The sequence below is a fragment of the Mus caroli genome, unplaced genomic scaffold (assembly GCF_978045245.1).
Source record: "Mus caroli unplaced genomic scaffold, Mus_caroli_1 scaffold_15, whole genome shotgun sequence".
In the NCBI taxonomy this organism is placed as follows: Eukaryota; Metazoa; Chordata; class Mammalia; order Rodentia; family Muridae; genus Mus; species Mus caroli.
In genome coordinates this window covers 115,026,792-115,048,938 of record NW_028227270.1, presented here as the reverse complement: position 1 = coordinate 115,048,938, position 22,147 = coordinate 115,026,792, and positions in this window count along the sequence as shown.

Sequence of the window (22,147 nt, the reverse complement as noted above, 5' to 3'; positions counted from 1 at the left end):
TGCATACAGACATCTATTGTTTGGATTTTGTGTCCATCACAAGAATTAAGAACAACAAATAGAGAGTTGTCATGCCTGACATAACTCTGAAGGCCTTGGAACTTCACTCACTGGATATTTCCAGGGATGGGAATCAGTTGACAAAGACTTGTGGTCACTTCCTATGAATGATGTCTTTCCCAGTAAGTGGTATACCCAGTACGGTCTATAGTGTTATATGTTAATCATTTTGTATCTCTCTCAGGTATTCAAGTCATCAGCCTGAACAGTGATGGCTAGATAGCTGTGATTGCTCTCCAACACTCCTGTCCCATATCCTCAGTCATCACTAATGTACAGAGACAAAGAGAGAGAGACAGAGACAGACACAGACACAGACATAGACTCGGGAACAGACAGAGACAGAGTATGGATTCAAGCTTTTAACTTGAGAAAAGATTTCTTTTTTCCTCACAAACAACCAACTCTTTTTTTTTATATACCTCATTTTCCCTTTTTTATTAGATATTTTCTTTATTTACAATTCAAATGCTATCCCAAAAGTTCCCTATACCCTCCCCCTGCCCTGTTCCCTTACCCACCCACTCTCACTTCTAACAACCAATTCTTACCATCATATAATATAGTAAAAAAATCTTTCAAGAAATAGTCATATTCCAGGTGAGCCAATGTTCTTCACGGGTCCAAAAGAACACATCCTGATGGGAAATGACTGTGTGTTGTGTTCCTTTGAAAGACTTATTGACAAAAACAGATGGTGCAGGTGTCTGCCTGCAGTTGTAATTGTAGTGACCTTCCTGTAACTAAAACAAACACGCAAACACCATATCTCATCTCCTGGCTCCCATTAAAAGTCTTCCTTTTTTGTCCTGGAAACAAACTTTTTTATAATTTTAATAGAAAAGAAGGAATCAAGAACATATAAAAGAAGGAAACATGCACTCAGGTAGAGAGAGAGAGAGACAGAGAGAGAGAAAAAGGGAGAGAGACAGACAGCCATCAAATAAATAAACAGCACAAAGGCTCCTGTGGTTGTCAGGCTCAGATACTGAAGATCAGACTTAAGCAACACATGTCTGGCTGCTGAGACAGAGGGACTGGAATAAATCCAGCAAGGACACATCTGGGAGTGCCAGTGTGTGAATGCAGTTTAGCTGGCCTCCCACACAACAGGAATTCCACCAGAAGTATGTGCTCTGGGTGGAAGAGAGCAAAAATGTGTTCAGAATATCACTAAGGAGACCCAGATGCATTATCTCTGCCAGAGTTCAGAAGACAGTGCAGACAGTGAATGCCTCCCAGACTAAAGCAGACAGTGTGCTTTACTGACACTGGTGAAGCTGGGCATAGGAAAGAAGGGACGAGAAATACTCAGTATACTGAGAAGGATGAGACGCTTGAAAGCATCAGGACATATTTCCGGAGCTTTCAAAACCAATAATGTCTGTGGCATTTTGCAGGCAAAGAATGATCAAATTAAAGGCATTCTAATCTTCCTGCTCCAGGTTTCAGCTGTCATAAGTTCACCTTTAAAATATCAAGGCAGTTGCTCCTCCTGAGTTTGCTTCTGTATAACAGGTTGTTTTTATAACCAACATACAATTTTCAGAATAAGTTTTGGTGCAAGAAATATATTTGATCTTACAGTTACAAAAGTGTTTTTGGCTTCCAGACTCACTTTGAAAGAAGACACATGTGTGTGCTATCATGTGTGTGTATTTGCAGAGCTTTGATCTTTTAAAATGTGTCTTCAGTAGCTTAGTTCTGCTTAAATGCTCCTAAATGTTAACATTATAAATAAATAAATATACATGCATTTATATTTGTGTTTTATCTTTTTTTAATTCACAGTTTAAATAAAAATATATCTTTCCATTTATATAGAAAAATAGTTGTAGATATGAACATACATTTCAAATAGTCATCCTCCTACAAATTACATGTCTAGTCAAAGGGGACTTAACAAACCCAGCAAAATGCTTTTCTGAACTGTGTCAATTCTGTTTACCTGAGACATTTTAGTAGTACATTTTCTCAGTTGAATGCATATTAACATGTATAAGCTAGCTGTGACATCATATATCAATTTAATTTTTTATATTGTGTAGCTTTACTTTTATTAGATATTTTCTTTATTTACATTTCAAATTTTATACCCCTTTCTAGTTATCCTCTCAAAAAAAATCCCCTATACCCTTCCCCCTCCCCCTGCTCCCCAACCCATCCACTCCTGCTTCCTGGCCCAGGCATTCCCCTATATTGGGGCATAGAACCTTCACAGGACCAAGGGTCTTTCCTTCCTTTGATGACCAACTAGGCCATCCTCTGCTACATATGCAGCTAGAGACACGAATCCCACCATGTGATTTCTTTGGTGTTTTAGTCCCAGGGAGCTCTGGGGTTACTGGTTAGTTCATATTGTTGCTCCACCTATGGGGTTGCAAATCCCTTCAGCTCCTTGGGTAATTTCTCTAGCTCCTTCATTAGGGACCCTGTGCACCGTCCAATGCATGACTGTGAGCATCCACTTCTGTATTTGCTAGGCACTCGCACAGCCTCTCAGGAGACAGCTATATCAGGCTCCTGTCAGCAAAAACTTGTTGGCATATGCAATAGTGTCTGAGTTTGGTGGTTGTTTATGGGATGGATCCCCAACTGGGGCAGTCTCTAGATGGCCATTCCTTCAGTTTCTGCTCTGAACTTTGTCTCTGTAACTCCTTCCACAGGTGTTTTATTCCCCCTTCTAAGAAGGGCCGCTTTGGTTTTCCTTCTTCTTGAGTTTCATGTGTTTTGCAAATTGTATCTTGGATATTCTGCATTTCTAGGCTAATATTCACTTATCAGTGAGTGCATATAATGTGTGTTCTTTTGTGATTGGGTTACCTCACTCAGGATTATATCCTCGAGATCCATCATCCATTTGTCTAAGAATTATATAAATTCATTGTTTTTAATAGCTGCGTCATACTCCATTGTGTAAATGTACCACATTTTCTGTATCCATTCCTCTGTTGAAGGACATCTGGGTACTTTCCAGCTTCTGGCTATTATAAATAAGGCTGCTCTGAACATAGTGGAGCATGTGTTCTTATTACAAGTTGGAGCATCTTCTGAGTATATGCCCAGGAGAGGAATTGCTGGATCTTCTGGTAGTACTATGTCCAATTTTCTGAGAATCTGCCAAGCTGATTTCCAAAGTGGTTGTACCAGCTTAAAATCCCACCAGCAATTGAAGAGTGTTCCTCTTTCGCCACATCCTTGCCATCATCTGCTGTCACCTGAGTTTTTGATCTTAGCCATTCTGACTGGTGTGAGCTAGAATCTCAGGTTTGTTTGCATTTCCCTGATGATTAAAGATGGTGAACATTTTTTAGGTGCTTCTTTGCCATTTGGTGTGTTTCATCATTTTAAAACCTCAGTAATATCTGTTAGCAGATAATCCACTGTGAAGAGGTTATAGAGGTGACAATTGGCCAGGAGAACTTTTCCATTTTATTCTCAAGGTGTGTGGCCTTAGCATCTTGTCTGTTAGAATTAGCCTGACTTGCATCTTTCTATATACATACCATAGTCTTTCCCATTGTGGTCACACACACTGATCCTTTTCTCCTGCTCTGCTGACTACAAGGTTACAAGTTTAATTGCAATACTACCATCATTAATTTATGGTAATGGTATCAATAATTTTTAGTTATCTACCTGGAAGAGCAAGTTGTTTGTTTAACAACCTAACACCAAAATGATTGTGGCAGTTTGAGCATGCTAGGCCCAATGAATGGCACTATTTGGAGGTGTGGCCTTGTTGGAGGAAGTATATCACTGTGTGTGTGGGCTTTAAGACCCTCCTCCTAACCATTTAAGAGTCACGTGTCTCCTATTGGCCTGTAGATGAAGATGTAGAACTCTCAGCTCCTCCTGCACTATGCCTGCCTGGACACTGTCATACTCCTTGATGTTAATGGACTGAACCTATGAACATGTAAGCCAGCCCCAATTAAAGATTGTCCTTATAAGATTTGCCTTGGTTATGGTGTCTGAACCTACCAGTAAAACACTAAGACAATGCCTTACATAAATTGAGCAAGGGTGCTTCAAGAATGGGGTGTGTATGTGTGCATGCATGAGTGTGTGTATGTTTGTGTGTATTCTTGTGTGTGTGTATGTGTGTGTGTGTGTGTGTGTCTGTGTGTGTGTGTATATTTGGGTAGTGTCCTGATTTCTTAGTTAGGGTTTTACTGCTGTGAACAGACACCATGAGCAAGGTGCCTCTTATAAGGACAATATTTAATTGTGGCTGGCTTACAGGTTAAGAGGCTCAGTACATAATCATCAAGGCAGGAGCAAGGAGGTGCTTAGGCAAACCTGAGAGAGTTCTACATCTTCATCTGAATGCTGCTACCCGAATACTGACTACCAGGGAGCTAGGATAAGGGTGTTATAGCCCACACCCTCAGTGACACACCATCTCCAACAAGGCCACACCTACTTCAACAAGGCCACAGCTTTTACTCCAGTCACTCCCTTGGCTAAGCGTATACAAGTCACCACAACTCATATGCATCCTTTGCTTACCTTCATCTCTCATTAGACATGGTCCTTTTTAAAGTAGAGTCTCTCACTGAAACTGGAGTTTATCCTCTGAGCTAAGCTGCCTTTGCCCATGAGCTCTCTAAGCAGTGAAGATACAGACTTGCATCTCTGCATTGGTGATGGAAATGGACCTAAGATGTGCACATCAAGCACAGCCCATTGTCCATTCTCCAACCTGAGTGAGAGTTTTGCTATGGCTGAATAAGTAGGTTAAAATGATAATGGTCCATCCTCTTGTTTCTTGAAGCTTGTGGCAAAATTTATGATTCCTGGGGGTTAAATAAATGGCTCAGTAGTTCTTGCAGAGGTCTCAGGTTTGGTCCCCAGCACCCATATGGCACCTTTTAAATGTTTGTAACTCAAGCTCCAATGGATCCAGTGCTTTCTTCTGACTTCCTTGGGTTTATACATATATACCGTACACATACATACACACAGGCACAAAAACACATGCACATAGGTAAAATAAACAAATATTTAAAATGAAAAATATTATGATTTGGTATATGTATGAATGCATGTCTTTAAATATTATACCTCTATTTGATTGGTCTGTCCATCTATCTGTCCATCTGTCCATCCATATGTCTGACTGCTTGAAACAGATATGTAATAAGAAAACAGTCTATAGCCCCTATAATTCAAAAACAATTATAGAACACAGGACTTTAACCCTTAATGGAATTGTTTTCCAGTTGTTAGTGAATGATATGGAAATTATTCCATAAGATTAATTGATATCACTTAATGAATTATTGTAAAAGTAATAATTGTACAAAAGTTTGTAAGCTTTTGTACTAAGAGTAATATTTATAGGATTTGTAAACAAATAATTCAAAAATTTTATAAGAAGCCAAAGATTGAATTAGTAATTATGGTTTGTGTGTGTGTGTGTGTGTGTGTGTTTGTGTGTGTGTATGGTGTATATGATATGACTATGGATACATGGATCAGTGTATTAATATGAAATGGCCAGAGCATAAAGTCAGATACTACCAAATAGCTCTTCATCTTTCTGACCTGAGACATAATCTCTTTGTAAACATAAAGTTCAGTATTTTGACAAGGCTGTCTGAGAAGACAGTTTTGGTATCTCTCTCTCCACTTCCAGTGCTAGAGTTCCAGGTACACCCATGGCTTCTGTAAGGATGCTGAGGACTCGCACACATGTGCTCATTCTGAGGAACTTCTCTTACCTACCGACTTACCTCCTTAGTCCACATATTAATAATTATTAAGGACAATAACACGAACTTCATAAGCAATAACAACCACAAAGTATAGACTCCAAGATACATTTAAGAACAAATATACACAGATGTTTTTTAAAGAAAAAGGAAACCTCTCTAAATTCTTGTACAAAAAAAGATGTATTATTAGATCATTTAACAATTTATTAATACTATTTAATAATAAATACTTTAACTTTTTATTAATTAACTTCACTATAGTGTCTACAATGCTAATTAAAAAACAAATCCACATGCTTTTCCATGGTAGGAGCTACTGAAATTCTGAACCATATCAAGCTGTATGATACATTTGGAAAAATATGGTAATTTTTTGTCTTTAGTCATGATTTATGTTGGAATGAAAAAGAAAGTATTGGCCAGCTACCCACAACACCCGCCACAGGATCTTAAGACTTCTGGAGAGTGGGACACAGCTTCTGCTCCAATCCAATTGTGCTCGGGACCTGAGACTGCATTAGTTAGGGAAGCAGAAACCAGCCTGAGTAGGGCCACAGGCCTCATCCGGCCCGATCAGCACCAGGGTAGCAGGAGCACAGGGTTGCCTGACACCCGCCAGCTACCCACGACCACCGCCGCAGGATTTTGGGACTGCTGGTGAGTGGAACACAGCTTCTGCTCCAGTCCAATCACGCGGGACCTGAGACTGCTCTGGTTGGGGAGAGAGAAATCCAGCCTACATAGGGCCACAAGCCTCTTCCGGTCAGAAAAGCACCGGGGCAGCTGGGGCGCAGGGTCGGCTGACACTCGCCAGCTACCCACAACACCCACCACAGGATCTTAAGACTTCTGGTGAGTGGAGCACAGCTTCTGCTCCAATCCAATTGCGCGGGACCTGAGACTGCATTAGTTAGAGAAGCAGAAACCGGCCTGAGTAGGGCCACAGGCCTCATCCGGCCGGATCAGCGCCGGGGTAGCAGGAGCGCAGGGTTGCCTGACACCCGCCAGCTACCCACGACCCCCTCCGCAGGTTTTTGGGACTGCTGGTGAGTGGAACACAGCTTCTGCTCCAGTCCAATCACGCGGGACCTGAGACTGCTCTGGTTGGGGAGAGAGAAATCCGGCCTACATAGGGCCACAACCCTCTTCCAGTCAGAAAAGCACCAGGGCAGCTGGGGCGCAGGGTCGGCTGACACTCGCCAGCTACCCACAACACCCACCACAGGATCTTAAGACTTCTGGAGAGTGGAACACAGCTTCTGCTCCAATCCAATAGCACGCAGGACCAGAGACTGCATTAGTTAGGGAAGCAGAAAACCGGCCTGAGTAGGACCACAGGCCTCTTCCGGCTGGACCAGCACCGGGGTACCTTCAGCTACCCACGACCCCCCCCGCAGGATTTAGAGACTGCTGGTGAGTGGAACACAGCTTCTGCTCCAATCTTTAAACAGTGACAACGATAACAACTAACCCCAGAGATTACCAGATGGCGAAAGGTAAACGTAATAATCTTACTAACAGAAACCAAGACCACTCACCATCATCAGAACCCAGCACCCCCACTTCGCCCAGTCCAGGGCACCCCAACACACCAGAAAAGCTAGACACGGATCTAAAAGCATATCTCCTGATGATGATAGAGGACTTCAAGAAGGACTTTAATAACACACTTAAAGAAATACAAAGGAACGCTGGTAAACAGGTAGAAGACAATAAAGAGGAAGCACAAAAATCCCTTAAAGAATTGCAAGAGAACACTGCTAAAGAGTTACAAATCCTTAAAGAAAAACAGGATAACATAATCAAACAGGTAGAAGTCCTTAATGAAAAACAGGAAAACACATCCAAACAGATGATGGAAATGAACAAAACCATACTAGACCTAAAAAGGGAAGTAGACACAATAAAGAAAACCCAAAATGAGGCAACACTGGAGATAGAAACCCTAGGAAAGAAATCTGGAACCATAGATACCAGCATCAGCAACAGAATACAAGAGATGGAAGAGAGAATCTCAGGTGCAGAAGATTCCATAGAGAACATCGGCACAACAATCAAGGAAAATGTAAAATGCAAAAAGATCCTAACTCAAAACATCCAAGAAATACAGGACACAATGAGAAGACCAAACCTACGGATAATAGGAGTGGATGAGAATGAAGATTTTCAACTCAAAGGACCAGCAAACATCTTCAACAAAATTATAGAAGAAAACTTCCCAAATCTAAAGAAAGAGATGCCCATGAACATACAAGAAGCCTACAGAACTCCAAATAGGCTGGACCAGAAAAGAAATACCTCCCGACACATAATAATCAGAACAACAAATGCTCTAAATAAAGATAGAATACTAAAAGCAGTAAGAGAAAAAGGCCAAGTAACATATAAAGGCAAGCCTATCAGAATTACACCAGATTTTTCACCAGAGACTATGAAAGCCAGAAGATCCTGGACGGATGTTATACAGACACTAAAAGAACACAAATTCCAGCCCAGGCTACTATACCCAGCCAAACTCTCAATTAACATAGATGGAGAAACCAAAGTATTCCACGACAAAACCAAATTCACACATTATCTCTCCAAGAATCCAGCCCTTCAAAGGATAATAACAGAAAAAAAACCAATACAAGGACAGGAACCACGCCCTAGAAACAACAAGAAGGTAATCCCTCAACAAACCTAAAAGAAGACAGCCACAAGAACAAAATGCCAACTTTAACATCAAAAATAACAGGAAACAACAATTACTTTTCCTTAATATCTCTTAATATCAATGGACTCAACTCCCCGATAAAAAGACATAGACTAACAAACTGGCTACACAAACAAGACCCAACATTTTGCTGCTTACAGAAAACTCATCTCAGAGAAAAGGATAGACACTACCTCAGAATGAAAGGCTGGAAAACAATTTTCCAAGCAAATGGCATGAAGAAACAAGCTGGAGTAGCCATTCTAATATCTGATAAGATTGACTTCCAACCCAAAGTCATTAAAAAAGACAGGGAGGGACACTTCATACTCATCAAAGGTAAAATCCTCCAAGAGGAACTATCAATCCTGAATATCTATGCTCCAAATACAAAGGCAGCCACATTCATTAAAGAAACTTTAGTAAAGCTCAAAGCACACATTGCACCTCATACAATAATAGTGGGAGACTTCAACACACCACTTTCACCAATGGACAGATCATGGAAACAGAAACTAAACAGGGACACAGTGAAACTAACAGAAGTTATGAATCAAATGGATCTGGCAGATATCTACAGAACATTCTATCCTAAAACAAAAGGATATACCTTCTTCTCAGCACCTCATGGTACCTTCTCCAAAATTGACCACATAATTGGTCACAAAGCAGGCCTCAACAGATACAAAAATATTGAAATTGTCCCATGCATCCTATCAGATCACCATGGACTAAGGCTGATATTCAATAACAAAATAAATAATAGAAAGCCAACCTTCACGTGGAAACTGAACAACACTCTTCTCAATGATACCTTGGTCAAGGAAGGAATAAAGAAAGAAATTAAGGACTTTTTAGAGTTCAATGAAAATGAAGCCACAACATACCCAAACTTATGAGACGCAATGAAAGCATTTCTAAGAGGAAAACTCATAGCTCTGAGTGCCTCCAAAAGGAAACTAGAGAGAGCACACATTAGCAGCTTAACAACACACCTAAAAGCACTAGAACAAAAGGAAGCAAATTCACCCAAGAGGAGTAGACGGCAGGAAATAATCAAACTCAGGGGTGAAATCAACCAAGTGGAAACAAGAAAAACTATTCAAAGAATCAACCAATCAAGGAGCTGGTTCTTTGAGAAAATCAACAAGATAGATAAACCCTTAGCCAGACTCACTAGAGGGCACAGGGAAAGCATCCTAATTAACAAAATCAGAAATGAAAAAGGAGACATAACAACAGATCCTGAAGACATCCAAAACACAATCAGATCCTTCTACCAAAGGCTATACTCAACAAATCTGGAGAACCTGGATGAAATGGAGAAGTTCCTAGACAGATACCAGATACCAAAGTTGAATCAAGATCAGGTTAATGATCTAAACAGCCCTATATCCCCCAAAGAAATAGAAGCAGTCATTAATAATCTCCCAACTAAAAAAAGCCCAGGACCAGATGGGTTTAGTGCAGAGTTCTATCAGACCTTCAAAGAAGATCTAATCCCAGTTCTCCACAAACTATTCCACAAAATAGAAACAGAAGGTACTCTACCCAACTCATTCTATGAAGCCACAATTACTCTGATACCTAAACCACAAAAAGACCCAACAAAGATAGAAAACTTCAGACCAATATCCCTTATGAATATTGATGCAAAAATCCTCAATAAAGTTCTTGCTAACCGAATCCAAGAACACATCAAAACAATCATCCATCCTGACCAAGTAGGTTTCATCCTAGGGATGCAGGGATGGTTCAATATACGGAAATCCATCAACGTAATCCAGTATATAAACAAACTCAAAGACAAAAACGACATGGTCATCTCGTTAGATGCGGAAAAAGCATTTGACAAGATCCAACACCCATTCATGATAAAAGTCTTGGAAAGATCAGGAATTCAAGGCCCATACCTAAACATGATAAAAGCAATCTACAGCAAACCAGTAGCCAACATTAAAGTAAATGGTGAGAAGCTTGAAGCAATCCTCTAAAATCAGGGACTAGACAAGGCTGTCCACTTTCTCCATACCTATTCAACATTGTACTTGAAGTCCTAGCCAGAGCAATTCGACAACAAAAGGAGATCAAAGGGATACAAATTGGAAAAGATGAAGTCAAAATATCACTTTTTGCAGATGATATGATAGTATATATAAGTGACCCTAAAAATTCCACCAGAGAACTCCTAAGCCTGATAAACAGCTTCGGTGAAGTAGCTGGATATAAAATTAACTCAAACAAATCAATGGCCTTTCTCTACACAAAGAATAAACAGGCTGAGAAAGAAATTAGGGAAACAACACCCTTCTCAATAGTCACAAATAATATAAAATATCTTGGCGTGTCTCTAACTAAGGAAGTGAAAGATCTGTATAATAAAAACTTCAAGTCTCTGAAGAAAGAAATTATAGAAGATCTCAGAAGATGGAAAGATCTCCCATGCTCATGGATTGGCAGGATCAACATTGTAAAAATGGCTATCTTGCCAAAAGCAATCTACAGATTCAATGCAATCCCCATCAAAATTCCAAATCAATTCTTCAACGAATTAGAAAGTGCAATCTGCAAATTCATCTGGAATAACAAAAAACCTAGAATAGCAAAAACTCTTCTCAAGGATAAAAGAACCTCTGGTGGAATCACCATGCCGGACCTAAAGCTCTACTACAGAGCAATAATACACAAAGGGAAAGATTATCTATTTTTCCCAAACCAATTTATCTAGAAAATTAGTGTCTGTCCTTTTCCCTGAGGTGGGTTTCCTGTAAGCAACAAAATGTTGGGTGCTGTTTGTGTGCCAGTCTATTAGTCTATGTCGTTTTATTGGGGAATTGAGTCCATTGATGTTAAGAGAAATTAAAGAAAAGTAATTGTTGCTTCCTGTTATTTTTGTTGTTAAAGTTGGGATTCTGTTCTTGCGGCTGTCTTCTTTTAGGTTTGTTGAAGGATTACTTGCTTTTTCTAGGGTGTAGTTTCCATCCTTGTGTTGGTGTTTTCCCTTTATTATCCTTTGAAGTGTTGGATTCTTGGAAAGATATTGTGTGAATTTGGATTTATCATGGAATACTTTGGTTTCTCCATCTATGGTAATTGAGAGTTTTGCTGGGGTCTGCATAAGATCTGTCCAGGATCTTCTGGCTTTCATAGTCTCTGGTGAGAAGTCTGGTGTAATTCTAATAGGCCTGCCTTTATACGTTAGTTGACCTTTTTCCCTTACTGCTTTTAATATTATATCTTTATTTAGTGCAATTGTTATTCTGATTATTATGTATCAGGAGGAATTTCTTTTCTGATCCAGTCTATTTGAAGTTCTGTAGGCTTCTTGTATATTCATGGGCATCTCTTTGTTTAGGTTTGGGAAGTTTTCTTCTATAATTTTGTTGAAGATATTTCCTGGCTCTTTAAGTTGAAAAACTTCATTCTCATCTACTCCTATTATCTGTAGGTTTGGTCTTCTCATTGTGTCCAGGATTTCCTGGATGTTTTGAGTTAGGCTCTTTTTGCATTTTGCATTTTCTTTGATTGTTGTGCCGATGTTCTCTATGGAATCTTCTGCACCTGAGATTCTCTCTTCCATCTCTTGTATTCTGTTTCTGATGCTCGCAACTATGGTTCCAGATTTCTTTCCTAGGGTTTCTATCTCCAGCATTGTCTCACTTTGGGTTTTCTTTATTGTTTCTACTTCCCTTTTTAGGTCTTGGATAGTTTTGTTCGAATCCATCACCTGTATAAGTGAGATAATAATAATAATAATAATAATAATAATAATAATAATAATAATAACAATGAGTTATTAAAGTCCTTCTTGATGTCCTCTACTAGCATCATGAGATATGATTTTAAATCCAAGTCTTGTTTTTTGGGTATGATGGGGTATCCGGGACTGGCTGAGGTGGGAGTGCTGTGTTCTGATGATGGTGAGTGGTCTTGGTTTCTGTTAGTATGATTCTTATGTTTGCCTTTTGCCATCTGGTAATCTCTGGAGTTAGTTGTTATAGTTGTCTCTGGTTGGAGCTTGTTCCTCCTGTCATTCTGTTAGCCTTTGTCAGCAGACGTGGAAGTCTAGCTCTCTTCTGAGTCTCAGTGGTCAGAGTACTCTCTGCAGGCAAGCTCTCCTCTTGCAGGGAAGGTACAGAGATATCTGGCATTCAGACCTGCCTCCTGGCTGCAGATAAAGGCTGGAAACAGGGCCTGTCCCAGAAGCTTTGTAGCTTCTCTAGTCCACACTCTCACCTGTGCAGACTAGTGTCTGAGAGATCTGGGACCCAAGATGGCTCCCCCACCTGTGCCATCAGAGCCCTCCCTACCTAGAAAATTATAAACTGTCCATATTTTGAGCTCTTCTATAAAAATTGATTTTTATTCTTATATTATTTATATCATTGCATGTAAAATGCTGTGAATTAAAGGAAAACTTTTTATGAAAATACATAACTGTTAAGGACTCTGTTAATATCTTTTTCTCAATTAAGTCATGGGACCTTAGGCATGTTATAGATAATGAAACATTTTAATCATAAATTGAATCTATTAATCTACTAACTGAAAAAAAGTCTCTCAAGAAAAATTATTGTTTCAGATAATTCAGAGAATCAAGTAAGCTATACTTGTTCAATGCTCCTATCAGAATTCAGCCAGTTTTTGAATCTGTAGTTGAATTTTTATATTTGGGATAATGTAATATTTTTATGAGTATCTAATCTTATTATCAGTAACATAATTTACAAGAGTTAATTTGGCAATCATGATGTAAAACTGTCTGTGAGAAGAACTCTAAACAATATGAAAGTATGCGACTTAATTTACATTGGCAATAATGGCAGTTTTCTGTCAATTTGCAGAGCAATGAGTCCTTACTCTTGGGATTCATTTTCTAGTCCATTTGCATAAAGCTGAAAGGAAAATGCATATCTGATATTTGGTAATGAAACAAGAATGTAGAATATTAGTGGGAGCTTAATCTTCAAAATGATTTTAAAATACTTGAAGTATATTTATGGAAGGATATAAAATTAACTTTTGCAGAATTGCTACAAATACAGGCACAACCCACAATTTCCCCTTCAAACGTTATGATATTCCTTTACCTATAACGTAATTATAACGACAAATACCTAATATCCACAAATTTTAAGAAATATACTGAGGAATGTGTGTAATGTGATGTTTTTGTTAGTGATGATATCCAGCTTTTTAATCCACTGTGGTCTGACACAAGAGGTTGTTATTTTAATTTTCTTTGTATCTGTTGAGACTGGCTTTGTGTCTGAGTATGTGGTCAATTTTGGAGAAGGTTCCATGAGCTGGTGAGTAGAAGGGAATATTCTTTTATGTTTGATTGAAATGTTAGGCCCATGGGCTTATGACATCAGTTAGCTCCAACCTCTCTCTGTTTAGTTTTGGTTTGGATGATTTGCCTTTTTGCAATTGTTGGGTATTGAGGTGATACACTGTCAGTGTGTAAGTACAAACTTGTTTATATTAACATGCTTTTCATATATGTGAGCATTGAAAATACATTGTTTTAAAATGTATTATTTTAATTTCCTGATTAAATCATTGGCAGCACTGATGCCAGTGCACAGAGATCTAATTTAACTTGTAGTAACTGCCTAGGATCCCCTTACCCAGATGCACCATCGTTTAATCTAGCCAATTATCTGTATGGTTTATAGTCATTGTGTTATAAACATTAAATTAAAATCTTCAAAACCAAAGTTCTGTGACTATTTGAGAATGGGGATGTTCTCAGATCACTGAGCTAGCCTATCTTAATCAAGTTGAGTTTTTATATGTGTCTCTTCTTGAATTCAAATCTCACATATTTTTATATCACAACAAGCTGGAAATAGAGATACACTATGGTGACAGTGATATTTTCTCCTGCAACTACCAATAAAGTTTCTAATTTATTAAGAGGAAGACTTCCTAGGGAGACATAAACATACACATATTCTAAGATGAAAAGTCCTGGCCATACCTTGCTTTGATGAGTATTAGTATTCTATCACCATTCCACATGTATTGATTCATCTACCTATTGTACAACAAACATACCAGTTACCTTTGCAGTAAGATACAGTACAAATGAAGGAAAGTAAGGACATTTTCATTTATACAAAGTAAGACATTATGAAGATTTAAAAGTTCTTAAAAATTGATGGTAACTGCATCTATATGGTCCATAAGTATAACAGAATATTACTGAGAAATCACTTTAATGACACTTTTTATAAGGCAGTAGTGTTTGGTTTTCTCTGATGTCTCTGTGCTATCTAGTCTCTGGTTTGTTTTTTTTTTTTGTTACCCAAATAGTGGTGAATATGTGTTTCTTTTAGTGGAGTGGGCCTTAAGTTAAATCAGACATTGGTTGGCTACTGATAGTCTGCTATGCTCATGGATCAGTGCCTTATCCAATGATTGTTAAGAGACTTTTTCCAGCAGCAGATGGGAATAGATACAGAGACACACAGCCAGACATTACATGAAGAGTCTAATTTGGAGGTCTCCATGAAACCCCTCATCTCAGACCTCAGAAAGCCCAGATGAAGAAAAGACAGAGAGATTAAAAGAAGCCAAAGGGGATGGTGGACACCAGAACAAGTCCCTCTGAATTAACTAAGCAAGGCACATAGGAGCTCTCAGAAACTGAAATGGCAAACACAGGACTTATGTGGGTCTTCACCAGGTCCTCTTGAGTATATACTATAGCTATTAGCTTAGTATTTTTATTGGTCCCCTAACTGTGAGAACAAGTAGCCCTCTGAATCTTTGCCGGCTCTTAGGAGTCTATTCCTACTGTTACTTTGTCCTGTCTAATTATAATATGATAGCTTTTGCTTCATCATATATTTTATTTTGTCTTATTTGGTTGTCTCTTTGAAGTGTCTTCTTTTCTAATCAGAAACAGAAAGGGAGTGAATCTGAAGGGAGGGGATGTGGAAAGGCATTGGGAGAAATGGAAGGAGGGGAAATAAAATTTGGTATATTTGAGAAAATAGCATGTTTCCAATAAAGGGGGAAAAGAAAACTGGATGGTCAGTGTCATCAAACAAAACATGGGTAGCCTGTTAGACCTTAACACCTAGTGCAAATTGTTCTATGTGAATTTCAGGAAAATACTAGATGTAATTAATCAGTAACTCTATGAACTTTGATTCCATTACTGTGTGAGTTGCTAACTCAATGCGAAATTATGTGATGCTTGAAACAAAAAATTTTGTGTCATACAGAATGCAAAGCTCATTGCTGAATATGTAGATTTAGGGAATAAAGTGGAGAACAAGAATTAGAAAATGTGTCCATTTTCACTTATAAGTAGTGAATGCTTATAAGTAAAGCACATGGGTGAAAAAGCAGTTTATATAGCCATGGCCACATACTGAACAGGTCACCTTTGACACACTTATTTTTGATGATGCATGGATAAATGTCTATGTGTTTCCTGTATTCCATTTATAGAATTCTTGTTTTAATCTTTTACTCTATATATCCTTTATTAAATATATTATTCTTAGCTAATCACATGAGACAGATGTTATAATGGTCACAGGAGTTTGGGATAAGGAAATATGTGTGCATCATATCCAAAGTCAAAGAGCATAGATTTTCTGTAATATTAAAAATGTGTTTTGGAATAAAAAGCATTTCTTATACTTTTGAGATTGCAATGTAATTTTATCATTTCCTCCCTCCAAGTCTTTCAATATATCCTTCCTTGTCCTATTTGAAATCCATGGCCTGTTTTTCATTAATTGTCACATATTACATAAATATATGTGTATGCATATACTTACGTATTTCTGAATACATAATACAGCCCCCTCATTCTGAAACTAAAAAATGTAATTACCTAGGAAGTAAGAAACATAACTAATTTCCCTTCTTTTTAATTTGTCTCTTTGCTCTGATTGGTTTTGACAGTCGTTGGGTGGAGCACTTCCTTTCACCCTACTCCATAGTTTTGCCTTAATTTTCATTTTAACATGAAAAAGATTTTTCAAGCTGATTCCAAAAGAGAATTATGAGTCTGAGAAACATGCAAAGATCACATTTATCAAACAGAGGCACAAGTCCAAATAGTACCTCAAGACTCACATAGCATACTGTAGAATCAAAAATGTACTCATTTTAATGAAATGTGGTAGGATAAAAGACATCATTTGACCTTTCATTGAGTAACCATGAATCTTAATGGTTAAAATTGTAATAATAGTTTCTGTTGTAACACCTGAGAATATTCATACTGAAATGTACAACTTAAAAAAAAAACAAAAACACAAAACAAGAAAACAGACTTCTTTCCTTTTTTTTTCATTAATGTATTTATTTATTCATTTTACATCTGAATCAGTTCCTTTCTTCTCCCTGTACCCCCCATACAGGTCTTCCTCCCATTTCCCCCTCCCATTCTCTGATGAGAAGGGGGAATCCTCTCTGGGTATCATGCTACCATGGCACATCAAGTCACTGCAAGACTAGGTATATCCTCTCCCACTAAGGTCAGACAAAGTGACCCGGTTAAGAGAACAAGATCCCCAGACAGGCAACAGATTTAGGGACAGTCCCTGCTCTAGTTCTTGGGACACTTATGAAAACTAAGCTGCACATCTGTTCCATGTGGCCTGGGGGTCTAGCTCCAGCCCATGCTTGCTCTTCAGTTAGTGGTTTAGTGTCTGAGAGTCCCAAGGGTCCAGGTTAGTTGACTCTGTTGGACTTCCTGTGGAGTCTCTTTCCTCTTCTGGTCACTCAATCCTTCTCCCAACTCTTTTACAAGACTCCCATAGCTCCATCTCATCTATGGGTGTGGAACTCTGAATCTATTTTCATAGGCTGCTGGGTGGAGCCTCTCAGAGGAGAGTTATGCTAGGCTCCTGTCTGCAAACATAACAGAGTATTATTAATAGTGTCAGGGATTGGCTCTTGCCCATGAAATGGGACCCAATTTGGGCCAGTAATTGGTTGACCATTTTGTCAATCTCTTCTACATCTTTGTCGCTGCTTATATTGTAGATAGGACAAATTTTGGGTCAGAAGTTTTGTGTGAGGTTTGCTGTCATTTCAACTCCACTGGGATTCCTGCCTGGCATTAGGAGGTGCCCATTTCAGACTCCATATTCCCCACTGCTAGGAGTCTCAGCTAGAATCAACCCTGTAGACTAGCTAGAGCCTCCTACCAGGTCTCTGACATGTCCAAGACATGCCCCTTGCCACCTGCTAATTTTTGTTCTCTCTTCTTTGTTTTCTCTACCCGTAAAGCCCCTTACCCCTTATCCTGCCTATCCTCTCTCCCACACAGTTTCCTTCCTCCATCCCCCTCCGAAAGATTATTTCTCCTTCTGAGAAAGATTCAAGCATCCTTCCCTGGGCCCTCCTTGTTATTTGGCTCTTTGAGTCTCTGTATTATAGAATGGTGTCTTAGTCCTGCATAAAACAGCATGACTAAGAAGCAAGTTGAGAAGAAAAGGATTTATTCAGCTTACCCTTCCACATTGCTGTTCATCACCAAAGGAAGTCAAGACTGGAACTCAAGCAGGTTGGAAAGCAGAAACTGATGCAGAGGTCATGGAAGGATGTTACTGGCTTGCTTCCCCAGGCTTGTTCTGCTTGCTTTCTTATAGGACCCAGGACTATCAGCCCAGGGATAGACCCAACCACAATGGGACCTCCCAACCTTGATCACTAATTTAAAAAAATGCCTTACAGCTAGATCTCATGGAGGCATTTCCTCAAGGGAGGCTCCTTTCTCTGTGATAACTCCAGCTTGTGTCAAGTTGTTACACAAAACCACCCAGTAAAATTGAACCTTTGTCAACTTGACACACAAACACATCACTATTAAACCTCAACCCTTACTTTCTCATTCATCCCCAAGATCTAAATAAAAGTCCCACAATCCTTACAAATTCTTACATATTAAAATTTCAGTCCCTTTAAAATATCCAATCTCTTTTAAAATTCAGTCTTTTACAAGTTAAAGTCTCTTAACTGTGTGCTCCACTAACTTACTTTCTTCTCTCAAGAGGGAAAAATATCAGGGCATAGTCAGAATCATAAACAAAATTAAATTCTAACTGTCCATGTCTCAGTTACACTCGTGATCTTTTCGGGTTCTCCAAGAGCTTGGGTCACTTCTCCAGCTCTGCGCTTTGTAGCACATGGCTTGTCTTCTAGACTCCAGCTGCCTGTTCTCCACTGCTGCCACTGTTATAGGTGGTCATCTTATGGTAGTGGCATCTCCAAAACACTGTTGTCTTCTACTGCAACTAGGCTTCACCAATATGTTCTCTTCATGGTGCCAAGCCTCAACTCCTTTGCATGACCCCTTCAGTACTGGGCCATCAATTGCAACTAAGGTTGCATCTCCAACAAAGGCCTTCCATGGCTTCTCACAGTGCTGAGCCTCAGCTGCTGTTTAAGCCTTTAAAACCAGTACCACCTGGCTCCTTTCTCTGTGATAACTCCAGCTTGTGTCAAGTTGATACACAAAATTAGCCAGTACATATGGTTATGCTATACTTTATGTTTAATATCAACTGATAAGTGAGTACATTCCATTTGTGTCCTTTGGGGTCTGAGTTACCTCACTCAGAAAGATTTTTTCTAGTTCCACCCATTTGCCTTCAAAATTATGATATCCTTGTTTTTAATTGCTGAGTACTATTCCATTGTGTAGAAGCTTATAGAAAACAAAACAGAATGGACAACAAAAGAAAATTCCCCTGCCACATAATAATCAAAATAGTAAATATACAGAACAAAGAAAGAATATTAAGTGCCACAAGTGATAAAGGCCAAGTAACATATAAAGGTAGACCTATTAAATTTATACTGGACTTCTCAACAGAAACTTTAAAAGCTAGAAGGGCCTGAGCAAATGTGTTGCAGTCTTTAAGAGACCATAGGAACCAGCCCAGACAATACTTTCAAGTACCACACATGAAGAACATGAAGAATATATTCCATGACCAAGCTGAATTTAAATAATATCTATCCACTAATCAAGCCCTATTGAGAATACTGGAAGGAAAACTCCAACACAAGGAGGTTAACTACATCCAAGAAAACACAGGAAATAGATAAATCCACACAAGCAAAACCAAAAGAAGAGAATCACACACACACGGACACACACACACACACGGACACACACACACAGACACACACAGAGACACTCAAACACACACACACACACACACACACACAGCACCATGAACAACATTAAAAATAAAAGGAACTAGCGATCGTTGATCATTATTATCTATCAAAATCAATGGCCTCAATTTCCCAATATAAAGACAGAGGTTAACAGTGGACACATAAACGGGATCTACCATCTGCTGCATATAAGAAACAACAGCAACAAAGATAGACATTACTTCAGATTTAAGGGCTAGAAAAAGACTTCACAAGCAAATGGACCCAAGACAAGCTGGAGTAGCCATTGTAATATCTAATAAAATAGACTTTCAACCAAGAGTAATCAAAAGAGATGAAGAAGGACACTGCATACTCACCCAAAATAAAAGAAAAATTCACCAAGATCCTCAGTTCTGAAAGTCAATGCCCCAAATGCAAGGGCAACAATGTACCTCAATCAGCTAGACCATGGTGGGGGCAAAGTGTCATTGTTCCTGCCTCAGTGACCCCAGTATGAGCCTCCGTGAGTGTCAATGGCTCCTGCAGGCATAAGGCTTGTTTGTGTAATAATGTAGGTATTTTCTGGACCAATAGACACTTCCCTTCGAGGAATGTCCTCCCAAATGACTACATGATGCATAGAAATAGGAGGAAATGGGGAGTCAAAGATATGTTATGTCTCAGCAAAATGGTAAACACTGGGATCTCTGGATGGCCATTAAGTCTATGTGAAAGAGCTCTAAATATATGAGTTCAAAAATACATAATTTCTCAATTATGCAAAAAATAAGGATGCAATGTCAACTATATGAAGAGCTTTACAAATCTAAAGGAAAAAGGCAGCCACACTGTGAACCAGCTTGTCAGAAAGATAAAGGCAGGCAAATACAAAGGTAAGCAGATTCCTGAGTTCAAGGTCAGTCAGGGACAGCAAGGTTAGGCCCAGGTGTGGTAGAAATGGTACCCCCAGGGCAGTGTCCCACACTTGTATATTATTGTCTGCTTAAGAAAAACAGACAGATCTCTGAATTCTTTTGTTAAGAAAACATGCACATTTTCTCTCCCAAGAATCATAGACTTGGGTCACAAGATGCTGATTCATAAGATAATCAAGAAGAATCTGGAGTAAATGACTGGGTGATATATAAAATAAATGACTGGACCTGTGGTCTGCAGGAGATGAGCTATCCAGAGAAGTTTTAGGATTAAAGAGAGAACTGCTTGGGGAATTGACACCACCAGCAAGCAGGACATGGACTGAGAGTCTTATAATAGCAAACAAGGAGGACATGGACAGAGATTTCTCAGAATCACAGGCAAATAGGATAAAGACAGAGAGATCTCCAAAGAGAAAGCAGAACATAGAGAGAAGCAGGCTGGAAAAGCTGGATCAAGCAGAACACAGGTGGTCAGCTTGGAGCCACAATTTGACTTTGAATCATTCTTTTCGAAGCTCCCAGACAACAGTTCTCTCAGAACCACTCTTGAAGCCAAGGCTGATTCATGGCATCAACATGCATAAAAGAAACATAACTAAAGATTAAATCACACATTGAATTCCACACATTATAGTGGGAAATGTTAACATGAACTCTCACCAATGGACAGGTAACTGAGAGAGAAACTAAACAGAGAAATGATGAAACTATTAGAGGTTATAAGTCAAGTGGACCTACAGATATCTACAGAACATTTCACCCAAATCTTTTTGCAAAAGATTATACCTTTATTTCAACATGTCATGGAACCTTCTCCAAAACTGATGATATGCTTGGTCACAAAGCAACCTCAACAGATACAAAATAAAATGAAATAACTCCTTTTATCCTATCAGACAACCATGGATTAAAGCTGTACTACAACAACAACAGAAACACCAGAAAGCCTACACTCACATGGAAACTGAACAACTCTCTACTCAATGATCATGGGGTCATGGAAGAAATCATGAAATTATAAACTGCCTAAAATTTAATGAAAATGAAAGCACAACATACCTAAGCTTCCGGGACATAATGAAAGCAGTGCTGAGAAGAAAGATCATAGCACTCAGTGCCTTTACAAAGAAAGTGAAGAGTTTTCATACTAAGAATTTAAAAGCAAACCTGAAAACTCTAGAACACATACACACACAAAGCAAAACCAGAGGAAGAAGCAAACACAACCAAGAGGCATAGACAGCAAAAAATTATCAAACTCATGGTTGAAATCAATAAATTACAAACATAGAGAACACCAACAAGAATCAAAGAAACCAAAAGCTGGTTCTTTAAACAAAATGAACAAAATAGAGAAACCCTTAGCCAAACTAAAAGTCAGAGTGACAATATTCAAATTTATAAAATAAGACAACAAGAAAATTCAAAGAATCATTAGGTCTTACTTCAAAAGCCTATACTTCACAAAATTGGAAAGTCTAAGTGAAGTAGATAATTTTCAAGATACCACTTACTGAAGTTAAATCAAGACCAGGTGACTATCTAAATAGTCCTATAACCCCTAAGGAAGTAGATTCAGTCATTAAAATCCT